The sequence below is a fragment of the Lycorma delicatula genome, chromosome 9 (genome assembly GCF_047948215.1).
Source record: "Lycorma delicatula isolate Av1 chromosome 9, ASM4794821v1, whole genome shotgun sequence".
Taxonomy (NCBI): Eukaryota; Metazoa; Arthropoda; class Insecta; order Hemiptera; family Fulgoridae; genus Lycorma; species Lycorma delicatula.
The window spans coordinates 62,226,172-62,242,567 of NC_134463.1; positions in this window are offsets into that span (position 1 = coordinate 62,226,172).

Sequence of the window (16,396 nt, forward strand, 5' to 3'; positions counted from 1 at the left end):
GAAGGAATATTTTTTGGTCCTCAAATAAGAGAGTTGGTAAAAGATGATGTATTTAACTCAATGTTAAATAATGTAGAAAGTGCAGCTTGGGCTTCATTTAAAGACGTTTCCAAAACTTTTCTCGGCAACCAAAAATCCTACAATTACCACGATATTGTTAATTAACTTCTTACTTCATACAGAGCTATGGGATAATATATCCTTGAAAATACATTTCTTCCACTCACATCTGGATTTTTTCCAGACATCTGACACTTACATCTGACAGCCTCAGATGTAAGTAACAAACACTGTGAACGTTTCCTCCAAGACATTTCGGTGATCGAAAGCCGCTATAAAAGGAAATTAATACTAACATGCTAGCCGATTACTGTTGGACATTAATTCGGGATGTGCCTGAGGCTATTTATAAAAGAAAAGCATCAGCGAAATCATTCTAACACAGGTATGGCCATACAAAATTATAAATTTTACAGATTTTTAACTATATTTTCCCTTAATTCTTTTTGAAGCGTAATTTATTTAGAACTAAGGGTGGTAGAAAAATTGTATTTACAGATACGTAATGCACGCAAACAAGCAATTCAAGAAATGATATTACACTTAGAGAAACATTAATTTTATTTTGTTTTGTTTATCAGTGTTACACGTGAAAAAATTTACCTAAGATTTTTTTGGGGTTGGGGTAATTTATGATGAAATATTATCGTAAAATTATTATCATATGTTTAAATAAACCAAAAAAGGTTTTAAAAAAAAAAAAAAAAATCGGTAATTTTTTACTTTTTCTGCTCTTCCACCTCCAAAATTACCTACCAAGAAATTTTTATGATTTTTCTACGTTTACTTTGTTAAATGGAAGAAACTAAAAAAATTCTACTGAAAAATGTAAACCGACAAAATGTTCATTTGATTTTTTTGGGGAGTTTTTTTAATAAACTTTAATAATATTAAAAGTTTAAATAATCAAAAACCGTTTTAAAAAATTCAACAAGTCGATATTTTTAACCTTTGATCAGCTCCCCCGCCCCAATATTGCTCCAAAGTTTTATTTTTTTATTTTTTGGGTCACTTGCACTACTACTATGCCTAGGAAGACATAAAGAAGAATTTGATTAAAAAATATGCAGTAAATAGAAAAATAGTTTTTTTCAATTTTTGGGAGGGAGGTTTAAAAGTTTAAAAATAAAATGGGGTTATGTTAGCAAAATTTTGAGAAAACTGGCCCTATCTACCACACCCCCTGGAAATATTGACCCCAAACATTTACCAACAAATTGCCCCACACACACGAGTCTGTACAAAATTTCATCAAAATCAGTTTATCCAATCAAAATTTATTAAGCTTCAAACACCTCACATACCTACATACGTACGTACGAATATTACCCGTTTATCTTTTTGTTTTTGGGGTCCCTAGGTCATGAAACGTCGAAAAATGCAAAAAAAAATTCATTTTTTACTGAATACCATTTTTTTCCTTATTGCAGTATAGCTCTAGCTAGAGTTATGTACTAGAAAAGTAAAAATAAATTATACACATACATTTTTTTTTTTACTCGTATAAATCAACTGAATACACATAAAAATGCAAATATTATATTTTAAAATTATTGGACTTAATTATTTCTTAACTTTACATTTCAAATAAAAATAATTTTCAATGCGAGGAAATGTTATGATGATGGGTAGCAATCGAAAGCGCTAAGTGAATAAGTTTTTTAAATAACCGCTAATAAATGTTTACTTTCCCGGCTGTCGCTATGCAGCAGCAGCAGCAGTAGTTGTAGAGAGAAAGTAAAACAAAGTAGCGTTCTTCCAAATTTTTGGGTAGTAAGGTTTTTTTAAATCTCGATATTTTAAGATCCCATTAGTTCAAAAAACGTCAAAAAAATTATAGAAGTTTCTGGAAGATGTATTTACATAAGTAACGTTCTTACGTTTGTTGGCGTGTATTTTGATTAATATCTCCGGTACTGGGTCAAAATAAATTCTTCGGAAATGACAAAAAAAAATTTATATACAGGTTGTCACACAAAGAAACGGACAAACTTTCAGGACATGTTGTACTGGTGAAAATGCTTTTGCTGAAAACGCTTTGTTTTCGAGTTACGGCTAGCGAAAGCTTTCGCGTGGATTTCAGCTGAAATTGTAAAAAGTGATCATTTGTAAAATAGACGAAGCAAACAGTAAAGTTAAGGAGAATTTTGTGGTACATAAATTTAAATCTAATAATGTGTTAAATAAAGATGGTACACAGATTTATAATACAAAAGAAAAGGCTGATAAGTGGGTGGAATATATTTAAGAGTTATCCGGAGGAAATGAATTAATTATAAACTGATGTATAGAGGAGGAAGACTGAAATCTGAATTTAATAGAGCATTAAAAGATTTGAATGGCAAAAAAGCTCCTGGGATAGACGAGATACCTGCAGAATTACCACGCAGTGCAGGTAAGGAAGAGATATATAAGTTATACAAACTGGTGTGTAACATTTACGAAAAAGGGGACGTTCCGCGTCAGACTTCAAAAAGAATGTTATTGTCGTGATACCAAAGAAAGCAGGAACAGATAAATGAGAAGCATACAGAACAATTAGCTTAACTACTCACGGATCAAAAATCTTAACTAGAATTCTGTACTGAAGAAATGTTAGGAGAAGACCAATTTGGTTTCAGGAAAAGTATAGGGACAAGGGAAGCAATTTTAGAGCTCAGATTAATAATAGAAGGAAAATTAAAGAAAAACAAACCAACATACTAGGCATTTATATACCTAGAAAAGTCATTCGTTAACGTAGACTGGAATAAAATGTTCAGCATTTTAAAAAAATTAGGGTTCAAATACCGAGATAGAAGAACAATTGCTAACATTTACAGGAACCAAACATTAACAGTAATAATTGAACATAAGAAAGAAGCCGTAATAAGAAAGGGAGTCCAACAAAGATGTTCCCTATCCCCGTTACTTTTTAATCTTTACATAGAACTAGCAGTTAATGATGCTATAGAACAGTTTAGATCTGGAGTAACAATGTGAAAAGATAAAGATGCTACGATTTGCTGATGATATAGTAATTCTAGCTGAGAGTAAAAAAGAGTTAGAAGAAACAATGAATGGCATGGATGAAGTCCTACGCAAAAACTAACGCATGAAAATAAACAAGAACAAAACGAAAGTAATGAAATGTAGTAGAAATAACGTAGATGAACAACGGAATATAAAAATAGGAAGAGAAAAAATTATGGAGGTAGAAGAATTCTGTTGTTTGGGAAGTATAATTACTAAAGATGGACGAAGCAGGAGCGATAAAAATGCCGAATAGCACAGGCGAAACAAGCCTTCAGACAGAAATATAATTTATTTACTTCAAAAATTAATTTAAATGTCAGGAAACGATTTTTGAAAGTATATGTTTGAAGCGTAGCTTTATAGAAGTGAAACTTGGACGATCGTAGTACCTGAGAAGAAAACATTAGAAACTTTTGAAATGTGGTACTATAGGAGTATGTTAAAAATCAGATGGGTGGATAAAGTGACAGATGAAGAGGTGTTGCGGCAAATTGTGACGAAAGGAGCATTTGGAAAAATATTGTTAAAAGAAGTGACAGACTTATAGGCCACATATTAAGGCATCCTGGAATAGTCGCTTTAATACAGTGATTCAAAGAAACGGGAAATTTTGAAAGTTGTGTTGGTAGCCGTGGGCGATTGGTACTACTTGATAAGTGGCGCCAGCCTCTCTAGCCTAACCTGCCATTTAGTTGTCATGGATCCTTGGAGTGGTGCGCAACGTGCATTTGCTATCAAAGCGATTTACAAAAATAATAACAGTGTGGAGGGTGCGCGTAGAGAATTTCGCCGTCATTTAAATCTGGGACGGCACGACCGTGTTCCATCAGCACATGCAATTAAACATGGAGATCTAATTTTGAGGAAACTGGTTCGGCAATGAATAAGAAACCTCCAGGCCGTGAGCGAACCGTCCGTACACCACAGAATGTTCAAACTTTCAGAGGTAAGATGCTGTCACACGAAGTCCACGTCGGTCAATTCGTCGTCTCTCAGCATCTTTACAATTGCATAGTTCAAGTGTTCGAAGAATGTTAGTGAAGGACTTGCAATTCCATCCATACAAGTTGCAGATCGTCCAGGAACTGAAACCGAACGATGCAGTTGTGCGAGCACAATTCTGTAATGTAATGCTTCAGAAGATAACTGATAACGAAGAGTTTGTTCACGAACTGTGGATGTCAGACGAAGCGCATTTCCACCTCGGTGGATTTGTTAACAAGCAAAATTTCAGATACTGGGCACAAGAAAATCCTACGCAGCTACACCAGCGTCCGTTGCACAGCCAGAAAGTGACCGTGTGGTGTGCTATGTCATCTTACGGTGTTATAAGCCCATATTTTTTTGAGGATGACAACGGTCTTGCGATTACAGTGACGTCGGCTCGTTACGTAGCCATGCTTGAAACCTTTGTTGTGGAACAACAAAAGAGATTTCCACCAATTCTTAACACAGCCTGGTTTCAACAAGACGAATATCGATGGCAGCTGTACGCCGATTGTTTGGACAACGTGTCATTTCACGAAATAGTGACATTAGATGTCCTCCCAGATCGCCTGATCTCTCAGCTTGCGATTACTTTTTGTGGGGTCACCTTAAAAGCAAAGTGTTCCACAGTAGACCTGCTACAACGGAAGAACTGAAGGTAAAGATCCCAGAAGCAATTGCGGAAATTCCAGTTGAGATGTTACGTCAAACCATGAACAATTTAACGAAGAGACTTCGTGCGTGTTTACGTAGAAGAGGAGGTCACCTGCAAGATGTCATCTTTAAAAAATAAACTAAAATGTATGTATCCTAAAATAGCAACATTTGTACTATTACATGAAATAAAATTCATTTTCTAAAAAAAAATTTTCATTAACGTTATTTAATTTTTTTAATTTCCCGTTTCTTTGAATCACCCTGAATTAGGACAGGTAGATGGGAAAAATTGAGCAGGCAGGCAACGTTTGTAATATGTAAAACAAATTGTTGTCGGATATCTTAAAAACTACTGGAGTTACATTCTGGGACTTATTTTATCCCATTTCCCCTCAAATTACATAATAAGCTACCAACTTTATCCCTTAATTTGGATCCCAAAAATTACAGTAGGGCTTTTTTTATTAGAAGAGCTGAAATCCGGGCGAAATCTTTTGTTAGCCAACTCAAAAACAAAGCGTTTCCAGACCTATGTTTATATGAACTTTTATTATTATTTCCACCAGTAGAACATGTCCTAAAAGTTTCTTGGTTGGACATTCTGTATAACGCAATCATGGCATTAAATTTTGGACAAAATTAAAAAAAAGGTGGTATAGTTTTCATTGTTTTGAAGTTTCGACTTTTTTTAATGGTCGTAGAAAATTAAGCTTTTGTACGCAATTAAAATTTCCAAAATTTTAAATCTTTCGGATTTTATGGGTGAGGGGTATTATATTTAGTTCTTTTCGGTAATTATATTCTAAATATTGCATAATTAAATCATTATGTAAACTCTCTATGGTGTATTTACTTTAAATAAAAAATCTGTTGATGACTAGGAAAGTTACTCAACCTTTGTCGCTTTTCTTTTATTTCTTTAAGAATGTAACAAAAAGAAAGAAACATTTAAGAATGTTCTTTATACATTAACATTTAACATACTTTACAGTTTAACATTTAAAAATGTTTCTTTTACTTCACGAATGTAACATTAATTCATTTAAGGTAAAATATTATTTTCAATTAATCATTTCATAAGTTCCAATACAAAAATTTGTTTTAAAATTATAATTCCTGTAACTGGTTAATTTTTTATTATTTTAAAATTTTAATCGTGTAATCCGATTTCCCATTTAATAATAATAAGAGAAAATTAATGTACAAAAAATAAATGCCTGCACTATCTGTTCAGTGATATAATATTCTGCTCAATTTTACGTAAAAAAAAAAGAAAAGAAAAAATAGTAATAAAAAATTGAATTCTTTTTATTACCAAGCAATTAAATTTGGTTTTTGAAGATTCATTTCCGTCATAACAATTATAAAAGATAAGCAAATTAAGAACAAATGGAAGTTTCAACTCAACCTTTTTTTTTACATTTATACGTCGTATAAGAGTTCTTGAATGACTTAATTCCGTAGACTAATTTCATTTGCGTGTCATATACAGTGAGGCTGTTAGAAGTATTTCTGAAAATATCAATGACGTAATTTCTTTTTTTAAATTTTAATGTAAATTAAAAAAAATTTATGAGTTTTTTAAATTTAGCTTTAATTTTTTTTTTTTTGGTTTTGCAGACTACTCAATTTTTCCAGTTCCAATTCATTTTATGCATATAATTTGAATTTATAAGATAAAATAAAAATTTGAACATCATTTCCCTTTATATATACCTTTTTATCAGAACTATACTTCTTTCTTTTAGAGAAAACTGCAACTCTAACCATCATTTCTCAAAACCTGTTGAAATGCAAGTTATATTCCATGCTAAAAATTATAACTTCATTTTATTCAATTCAGGGACTAGCTGTATAGTGTTCACTGCTCTCAAAGGAAGCAAACCAACTAGTGTTTCTTAGATCTTAGTATATTACATACAATCTAGTAAAAATTTATTACATGACAGAAAGGTCGTTTATACTTTCTGTAGGTTTTACATCAATGAAAGCTACACAAATGTTAAAATGAAAAATAGAAATGATTTTTTTTTTTGGCAAATAAATTGAAAATTCTCATCATTTTTCCATGATTAATCAATAGTAACAGAAGTGTGCAAAAACTGTGATCATCCTTCAGCTATTCAACTTAATTGAAGATTTAGTTTTAAATGTAGTGAATACATTTATACAGAAAAATATAAAATTTAATTTAGCAAATGAATTTTTAGTATCTAAAAAACGTTTTGAGACGCTAATATTTTTCATGACATTTTACGATTTAGAAGCCAAAATCTCAGCTCCTAAATCAAGAAAACTTAAGAGATTTTTTTTTTGCCAAAACAGTGAAAAATCACTTCTAATTGCAATTTTTTTTTTTAATTAAGGGTATTTTCTTGAAATTAAAGAATTATTATTAAACCTTACCCAAATCCTATGGAGTCAGTCAAGAAATTTTCCAAGAGCTTCCAAGTACAAATATACCATTGGATAGAGAAGTAGCATATATCAAAGATTATACAATATTTAACATCTTTCTGAGAATCAGTCTTTAATAGATTTCAGTGAAAATTTTTCTATTAAGACTAATTCTAATTTGTTTTTAACTTATAATATCAAAAGGTATAAAAAAGTAGAATGTTGCAAGGAAAAACTCTTACTTTTCATACAACTGAATGTTCCAGATATATTCCTTTGCTTCTCCTTACATTTATCTTTACCCAAACAATTTTTCTTTGCTAAAAAATTCAATTCAACTAAAACTAATTTAGGAAGGAATTAATAAATTATTAAATTATAATCAAAAGTAAAGAAAAAATACTGTTAGAGATTAAGGATATTGTCACAAATTGTTCTTGTTTATTCAATTTGAAATTAATAAAATTAATGTAAAAATGTAAAATAATACAATCGATAAACAAAAGGACAATCAGGAATTAAATACTGAAACAAGGCAACATTCATTACATAACAAACTTAAGTAATAAAATAATAAGGGATGAAAAAGATAAAAAAAAAAACAAAACAAAGTAAAAAAAACATCAAAAGTAAACTACCCAAAGCTTTCATGTAGCAAAAATGAATTAGCCATAAAATATAGAAATTAAATGTATTAATATAGAACATGCTTTATTATAGGGTCTTGAGTAAGATAGTAAACTACTCTGATAAGTAGATTATCTTTTTTTTCAACACTCCTTTTCCTTATCCTTTATTCCTTGTTCTAGAACTCTTCTGTGGTGTCAGACCTTACTTGGTTCACCATGTAGAGGATACCAAGGTCTAAAGGGCCAGTGGATTCTTGGATATCAGATAAGCAGAACTACTTACCGACTGACTCAAGGATTCTATTTGCTGTTCAATTGTTACATGACAGATCTGATAGCTTAAGTACCTAAGGGGTAAAGTCAGTTTTCCTAATTTCCCCTTTCAGAAAAAAAGAGAACAGCTTTTAAAATTTATTATTTAATCGGACATTAAAAATTAGGTCAGTTGATAAAGTTTTAAATAAAGCATTCTTGAATGAAAAGAAGAGAAAAATGTATTGTGAGATCCAGTAATGAAAAGATTACATATTTTGACATCCAAGTATAGTTAATTTGATTTTAGGTAGCATAGAGAATAAAAAATGATAAAGATTAGAATATATATAAAACATAAACGGAAGGTATAGTATAAAGGGCACTAGGAAAGTTTTGCAATATGACTGAACGGATCATCACAGGTGGTTACAAGCTACTGTGCATTTAGATAAGTCTTAACCTGCACTGTGTCCACTTTAGTTACTGTATCAGCGTCATTTGCTTTTTAGCTGTGTTAATGATGAAGAGATAGTGATATGGTTTTGGTTGGAAACTGAATACCAGGCAATTTTGCACATGGGTTAATTGTCAATAAGTGTTTAGAAAAAAATGACTCCTGAGCTTAGAAAGAATTGTCCTCATCAAACAACAATATTTAGGTGGAACTGAGAAACTGAAAGAGTAAATTTTGGCTTCAAGCATGCTGCAAGTTCAAATTGACCATCTGTGACTGAGGGAAACATTGCTGCAATATGAAAAATGCTTTAGACAGACAGACTAGTGTGACCTGCTATCAAAAAGAGATATCTTTGGCCATTAATGCACCAGCAGTTTATGCTATTCCAGAGATTACCTTCAAGTTAGAAAATTTTGTAACCTTTGGGTACCGCATAACTTGACTAACAATCAGATGACATGTTGTGTTTCATGGTGCCATTTGCACCATGCTGAAAAAAATTTGCAAATGGGAAATTTTCCTATGTGAACAGTATTGTGACAGGTGACAAAAATGGCTGTATTAGCTATTATAACATCCCGACAAAAGCTCAGAACAAAGGGTGAATGTTCAAAATGAGAAGACCCTCAAGGTTGTTTGAAAATCCAGATCAGTATACAAGATAATGGAGGCTGTATTTTTTAATGTGAAAGAGTTTTTAAAAAGAGTTGTGATGGAAACTCAGAAGACGGTTACAAGGAAGTGATTTACCAAAGAATGCTTGCCTAAAGTTGTCGAAGCTCTCATGAAGCTGCGCCCAAACTCAAGGATGGACACATGGTTTCTTCACCTTAAAATGTTGTAGCATACTACTCCAAAGTTTGCTTTGAGTATTTGACCAACACTGGAATAAAACTGTTAGAACACCCTCCTTACAGTCCTGAACTTACTCCATGTGACTTTCTGCTGTTCCCCAGGTGAAAAACAGTCTGAAAGGTAGGCATTTTACAAGCAATGATGACCTTATAAGGGCTTGGGATGGCAGTTAACGAGTGTGCCCAGATCTTCGACAAAAGACGACAGGGATTCTTTGAAGACTGTTTCAAAGAATGGTAAAGTGTAAGAGTATAATATATTGTAGGAATTATTTTTAGAAATTATAAAAATAAAGCCATATTGCCAAAACTTTCCTAGTGCCCTTTGTATATAATAAATATATTGATATTAAAAAATTAGCATAGAACAGAAAACAGTCAAAATTATTGTAAGTAATGAAATAAATGATGGCAATAAATAAAAAGTTGCATAAGAACATAAAAAAAGAAGTCAATTTTTTAGTTATTTATTTTTAATAATGAAGACTACTAATAATAATACCATAATAATGTTATAATTACAGTAAGAAAATTTGTTGTTAATCTACAATTAATTAATTAATATATCACATGATAAACTGTACTCTGTTAATTACTACTTAATAATACAGTGAGTACTAATAAATTAATTGTTTTACTGCAATGTAATATACTATATATACTATAATTTATTATAAAATAGAATAGACATAATATTTTCAATAAATATCAATCATAATTTAAAAATTAATATATAAACTGTTCAAATATATTATTATATAGTATAATCATAATAATATTATCTAAACTCTATTTTATTTTTCTGAAATATATGTCGTATATGTGTTTATAATAACTAGAAATGTTGTACTATGAGAAAGAGTTGAAAATTGTAAAATATATATATTTTTTTAATTTGAGGAATATTTAAAAATACTAAAATGTCATAAAAAATAAATACAATTCATCATATTCCTACTTTACAAGTCACAGTATATCTATAAGGGCAGTTTGATAAGTCAGTGACTTCTCAGAAGGTGACACTCCAATCACTACTTTCTCTCCATCATTTGTCTTATCTTATCTAAGCTTGCATACAAATTTCAAGTCATTCTGATAATTAATATATATCTGAGAGTGCTTGAAAGCTCATGTATCAAGAGAACATGAAAAATACAAATTCCCCATATTAACACTACTATTTATGAGGAAAAACAACAAAGGAAGTAGAACAAAAGCTTCAAAAGTATTATGGAGAGTCTGCTCCTTCATATGGAATGGTTAAAAAGAGGTTTACTGAATTTAACTGTGGTCATCTGAGTGTTCAAGACATTCAAAAGAAGTGACTAATCAAGAATGACAAAGAGATTTCATGATGTCATACTGGAAGATCTCCGAACAAAGTTATGTGAGTTTATAACATTTCAATTGAATGTGTATGCTGAATTTTACATGAGTGATTGGGTATGCAAAAGCTAACGGCAAGATGGGTGCCATGAATGTTGACATCTGATCAAAAGCGTGCCGTGTAGCAACTTCAAAGTAATGCTTTGCTTTCTTCTTTTTTTTTTTTACCAGCGAAATCCAAATGCATTTTTGTGGCATTATTTTACTGTTGATGAAACATAGATTCATTATATACTCTAGAAACCATCGGCAGTCAAAAATGTAGACTGGGTGAAACAAAGATACTCCAAAAACAGCAAAGATGGTTCCATCAGCTGGTTAGGTCATGGCCATGGTTTTCTGGGATGCTCGTGATATAATATTGATTGATTATCTAGAGAAGGGAAAAATAATCATGAGAGAGTATTATGCCTCATTATTACAGAGATTCAGTGTGATACTGAAGAAAAAGCAGCCTCATTTGGCGAGAAAAAAGAGCTCTTCATCACAACAATAAGTCAGCTCACTCATGTGATTTTCCTTGCTACATTGGCTAAAGTGTGTTATGATTACTTCCTTATCCCCCAGATTTAGTCCCTTCTAACGTCTTTTGTTTCGAAACGTAAAGAAGTGGCTTGGTGGTGGAAAGAAATTTTCATTGAATGAGCAAGTTATTACTGAAACTAATGAATATTTTAGAGTTAGACTAATCATACTTTTTGGAAGGTATAAAAGAGTTAGAAAATCGCTGCAATAAGTGTATCGATCTAAAAGGGAACAATGTCGTAAAATGAATTGAAATTTTTTTTAAAATGTTTCTTTATTTTAAAGTCACCGACTTATCAAACCACCCTCGTATATAGAATTAAATGACCAGAGGACTGATTTGACCCTCACTGTTATATAAAGGCTACTTATTACTGACAGATGAATTGTTGATACTGAGGAAGAGGAGTTTTAGTGGGCAAGAGCCCTTCACTACCATCTGTGCAGGCAGACGGTGGCTGGTAGAGCTTTCCCCTTCTCAAACGTAAAAAAAAATTTCGTTTTAGGAGTAGTGATTAAGTTTTTTTCTGTTCAATTGATATAAAGTGAAAATTTAATAATTATGTCATGTTTGTCATCATTCACTATGTTACTATATTATATCAATTAAAAATAAAAGTTATTAATTAGACAGAGGTTTAAGTATTCAATACAATTTTTTTTTTAATTACTCATTTAATAAACTTATTTTTTAAATTTACTGTAAATATTGAATGCAATGAATTTTAAAATCAGTGCTCTAAAAAAAATTATGTATAAAGGAGTTTTAACTATCACCCTAACACCAATCTAGGTTAAGAGGTTCATATTCGTAATAGTATGTTCCTTATATAAAATGATCATAATTTTAAAACTGGCCAGAATTCTTCATGAAATTTAATAAATACAGAAATATTAGGAAAATTAAAGAATTATAACTGTACTTAAAAAGGATGTTTATAACAAAACAATTACAGTTATAGGTGACCTGACATGAGGTAAAAGTTACTCACTGAAAAGACATACCCGTAATAAGGAATAAAAGCATCCCATGCCAGGCTTGCTAGTGAAAATGATGATTGAAGTAGTTTCAAACTGCTTCCTTCATTCAGCCAAATATACATTTGCATGTCAGTATGCAAACCCAGCAAAATGTTGGTGATATCTCATCCTACAAGCGATGCATACATTTTGTTTACTACAGGGACTGGCTGTTTAGTGAACATCATTACTCTTGTAGAAAGCAACTCTGATTGGTGCCTTTTGTACCTGAAGTTCTTCACATACACCATTTCCATAAGACAGATTGAGCTTATGTCTACAAATTAATAAAGCAATATGATTAAAGTAGATCTGTGGTCAATGCAAAATAAGAAACTGTTTATATACCAAAAGCTATAACAAAATATATACGCCATGGAAACTTCACAAAACAATAGGAATCACTATGATAAATAAACCAGTATTCAAATTTTTCTTGTCAGTTGATTTGCACATACTACCAAAATAAAAAATGCAAACTTACTGTGTGAAATCTTCACATGAATTAAGAGAACTTTATAAGGAAAACATATTCATCATTGTCTTGATTCTTACAGCCTCTGTTTTACAATAAGTAATGAATCCTAGTCTTATTTCTTTTTAACAAACAAAATAAAATTTGATTCCAAATACTAGAGTAAATAAATTTACAAAATAATTACCAAAACACTGAAAGACTTGAAAACTAACATATAAGAAATATTATCTGCATTAGTTTTTAGATTGACAAATATTTTTTTTTAAATGTGATTCAGAAAATGTAATTATAAATCTTTCCTGGTGATCAACAATTTCAACTTAGATCTTTGAAATTTAAACATTCTAATTAAAATTTAACTATTAAATCATATTTTTTTTTATACTGATAATTTTATTTTCAACCTAAATTTAAGTTATTATTGAAAAGTTCTACAATTGGATCTTATTTTATCTGGTACATTTTATATTAAATATTTGAAAATCTGATGATTATAAAAAATGGTTAATAAGCAATAGTTATAAGGAAGTAATCAGAGACAAAGAGCAACCAAGCAGCATCTGTTAATTATGGAACAATTTTTAAGAACAATGTGACTGACCAAATCATCATAGGTAAACATTTGCAGGAGGAAATCCAACTTTACAATTAATTGAACTACAGAGATGGTAAAAAGACTACATGAATCTTTCAGATAATTTTATTAATTTGATGTTAATGAAACATTTTTATTGTTGGATATGAATAAATATGACTATTTTAAAAGTTAGATCTTATTAGTCAAGATTTTTCATCACTAAGTATTATTCACTGAATATTTTTTTTAAATCTGCAAAATTATAATAAAAGAATGTAAATAAAATAATAAAAACATTAAAACTCTGGCTCATGAAGAAGATCAGCATAATTTTTTAGTTAAACATGCGTAACAAAGGAATTAGAAAGTAAAGTAATTTTCATAAAATATCAGTATATACAAGAAGCAACTGAAATGTAATGCATACTGAAGTGTAATGAGAGAACAACATGTTGTACAAAACAAAAGCTGCTGTCATCTTATACTAATAGTATCCCAATACTTGTTGACCTATGGCCTCTCATTTTCTATCAGTCTCCATTTTTATAAAGTTGAGTATACCTACTATATCAAAGCGCCTCAACATCTACAAAATGTCTTTGTGAAAAAGGAGATGACTTCCTTTTCAATGTTGTGATAAGAAATGAAACTTGGATGCATCATTACGACCCCCCAGAAGAAAAATGTTAAAGCATGGAATATCAGTGTTATGGTTTGTCATAATCAAAGAAATTCAAAATACAGTTCTCTGAAAAAAATGTTTCTCTTGATGTCATTCTGGGATTCCAAATATATTATACAACCCAGCTATTGGAAGCTGGATTGACTGTAAATTTTGTGTGGTACACAGACATTAAAATACTTTTAGTAGAATGTTTAAAATTTTACAGAGCTGTAATTCTGCTTGATAATGCTTGATCACAGACACCATGTGCAACTGCCAAGGCTCTTGTGAAGTTGAAATTTGAGCCTATTCCACAGCCTCTATACTCATCAGATTTGGCACCCAGTGATTTTCACTTCTTTCTGCAATTAAAGATGTATATCAAGAATATTCATTTCGTCAGGGATGATGAACTGAAGGAATACTAGGTTGCAGATCAAGGAAAGATTGCCAGCATTCTTCTTTAACAGAATGAGAAAGGCTGGTTTACTGTAGGAAGAAATATATAGCTGAAAACTGTGACTGTGTGAAAAAATAAAGAAGTTTTTTAGCAAATGAAATGTATTGTTTGCCATATTTGTTTCAGTTGACTGCCTCTTTTCATTTGCCAGTTACGAATGACTGTACATTACATTTCAGCCATCCTTCACTATAATGAAAAAAGGACAAATATAATAAACTATCTACATCAAATGACATACCAGTGATCATTTAAACAATTAATTATGGTTTTCAAGTTACTGTTTGTAACTGTATATAATTTTGTATACAAATCTACAGAAAGAAAAACAATAAAATGAAAAAAGTTCTTCTTATGACATTCTATAAAGTTAAATATTCCTCATATGTAAAAAAAGTGCAGTACATGAAATTTACTTTTAAATTTTACCTTTGGCTTTTAAATTAAAAACAAAAAAAAACAACGTGTAGGCCGCTTCTTTTTAGAAACTGATAATGTAAAATTTAATTTATTACTAATTCATCCTCAGATAATTTTTTATTCAATTATTTGTTTTTGATAAAACAAAAAATTAAATTTCAGATTATTAAAAGTAATTCATAGTGCATTTTTTTTAGAAATGATCCTAAAACTATATATAAAAAACTTTTTAAGTCTCAATAAATCATAAATATTTAATTATAATTCATCCTTGAAGTAAGATAAGTTTATTAATGTTTAATTGTCCTCATTTTTTACCACTTTTTTCTTCCATACACTTAAAAAACTTTTGTAATGATTACTGCAATTAATTCATCACTACTGTAATTTTAAAAAAACACATAAATGAATAATTTAAAAAAAAGAGAAAACAGTAATGAAAGTGATAGAGAAAAAACTTGTAGTGCTTATCATTATTAATTTGAAAAATATATTAGTGTTTTAATTATTCTCGTGTGATATAATTGATGTTATGAATAGTGATTACTAAAAAAAAAAAAAAATATAAATACTTATTTAAAAGAGGAAACAATAAAAGTATCAAAAAAGTGAGCAAATTTAAATAACAAGTTAATATTCATTTTTGTGATAAAACATGTTTAGAAAACTTGATAATGGTTATTTCATTAGTATTATAAATTTTAAACTGAAAATTAAACAAATAATATAAGTCTATCAATTACTAAATGAATTATAATATTCAACAAAAAAAAAATCATTTACTTTAAAATTCATGATAAATTTAATACATATAAAATTTACATTAAATCAGCTTCTATGTAAAAATACTTGAAAAGTTTAAGGTTTATATTGATACAAACTTTGGCAAAATTTCTATTGGCAGTAAATATTATCATAACTTGATAGTAATTATCACAGAAAATTGAACTTTATATGTTTATTTTGGTCCAAATCAAAAGAACAATAAATAATGTTGAAACAATGACAACAGTCAGTTGCAGCTTCAATGCTTCACTTGAACTGGCAATTGAAGTCAATATTTCAAGTAATATCTACTTCAATTTCAAATCTATTTTATAAATCATTGCTTAGTCATTTACCAGGTAGATCCTGTTTCTGGAGTGCAATACAGAATTAAACACAATTGTTAATAAACTGTACTTTTCTTAGCATAAGTTACCTCATTTCAAATATCGGGTTTAATTTAGTAATTCATAGCCAAAATACACACTAAAATTAATTTTAATACTATGATGAAATAAATATTTAAACAATATACATTATTAAACATACATCTGTCGTAAAGTTAAAGAATATATTCATCAACTTAATTCTTGAAACATCAACAATATTTTTACAATTGGATTCCCAATGAAAAAGAAACCAATGTATCAATTCTTTGAAGGTGAAAGTTGACATGCTAGAATTCACTTAACAGTTCACATTTCTTTCCATATTAATGCCATCTTTCATCATTTATGATCTAATTTTTCATAAAGAAAATTACAATCAATGCTTAGAAAATCAAAATCAC